At 39.9% G+C, this 1472-nt stretch overlaps 1 pseudogene; it reads left to right on the forward strand.

Moving 5' to 3' along the window:
* The first annotated feature begins 524 nt into the window (after nt 1-524).
* On the forward strand, nt 525-992 carry LOC101581181 (annotated as a pseudogene).
* The last annotated feature ends 480 nt before the right edge of the window (nt 993-1472 follow it).

The raw sequence follows: 1472 nt of genomic DNA on the forward strand, positions 1-1472 counted from the left end.
ATGGGCATGCTCCCAGAAAAATGTGTAAGGGTGTAAAGAAAATGGGAAGGAAAGGGAAAGAAGCTAGATCGTGATGTGGCTTAGTTGTAAGTCTAGCTCAAGGACGATTCTGTGTGGAGTCCTGGAACTCCATCACAATACCTGTCCCACCTTTTAAGTAAGAAAAGAAGGATTTCTATTCTTGCAGTGGTCACCTCAGTGCCAACATTGGGAGAAAATGGCTCCAGTCACCCAATCCCAGTGCAGCAGTCTCTACAGTATCCAGTGAAAGAAAATACTGGATAAGAAACTAACTTTCCCTAGGACATTATGTTCAATATATTGTATATTTAAAGCATTTGAATTTATTGAATAGATTTCCATAAATCAGCCTTACTATATGCATCATTTTATACAACTCTTAAGTTCCTTTACTTTATCTGAACCTTATAAAATTGCTTGATCTTGCCCTGTTCTTTTACTTTAGCACTAGACCTCTGTGGTTCCTTATTACTTTTTGATTTCCAGAATTTGAATTCACTGCCATGTCCTCTGAAGAAGGGAAGCTCTTCGTCGGTGGGCTCAATTTCAATACACATGAGCAGGCACTGGAAGACCACTTCAGCAGCTTTGGGCCTATTTCTGAGGTGCTTTTTGTCAAGGACTGGGAAACAGTGATGCTGGGGTTTTGGCTCTATCACTTTTACCAATACAGAGCATGACTCAGATGCCATGAGAGCCATGAATGGAGAGTCCCAGGATGGTCACCAGATCCATGTGGACCATGCAAGCAATTCTGCCCATGACACCAGAGGAGGAGATGCTTTTGGGGCCCATGGATGTGGTCGCAGCTACTCTAGAGGTGGTGGGGACCAGGGGTATGGGAGTAGCAGGTATGACAGTCGATCTGAAGGATATGGATATGATTATGGGCGATCAGAGACTATAGTGGCAGCCAGGGTGGGTATGATTGATACTCCGGAGGGAATTATAGAGACAATTATGACAACTGAGAGGCTTGCAGACATAACATACACAAGGAATAACATGCAGGAATTCTCATGCAGGATCATCCTTCCAAATCGCCATATAAAGATTTTTTAAGCTGTGTTGAAACTTGTTTAGTATATCTCCTATTTTTTTTAATAGAGCCCTCAAGGTATCTTGTTAATGACCTTGTAGAAAGTTCTGCGTTATTTTAATTTCCCCCCATTTAAAGTCAAATTTCTGAGACATTTGTAGAGTTACGGGGGTTTTTCCTTATAAAAGTTTTTAGTTTCAACTCTCAGGATCATTGCTTCTGGCACACAAAAAAGTTGTGCCATACTGACTTTTTTTCTTTAAATCTTGCAACTGGGGTTATTTTTAAAATATGTATGCAATTCTTACTCATGAGCAGAAAAATTTTTGAATGTACCTGTAAGAAGACTGCATCAAGAATATGAATGCCTAGAGTGCTTTTTATTTATTTATTTCTTTATTTTGCAGAATAG

The sequence above is a fragment of the Octodon degus genome, unplaced genomic scaffold (assembly GCF_000260255.1).
Source record: "Octodon degus isolate 3935 unplaced genomic scaffold, OctDeg1.0 scaffold00106, whole genome shotgun sequence".
NCBI classification, from domain to species: Eukaryota; Metazoa; Chordata; class Mammalia; order Rodentia; family Octodontidae; genus Octodon; species Octodon degus.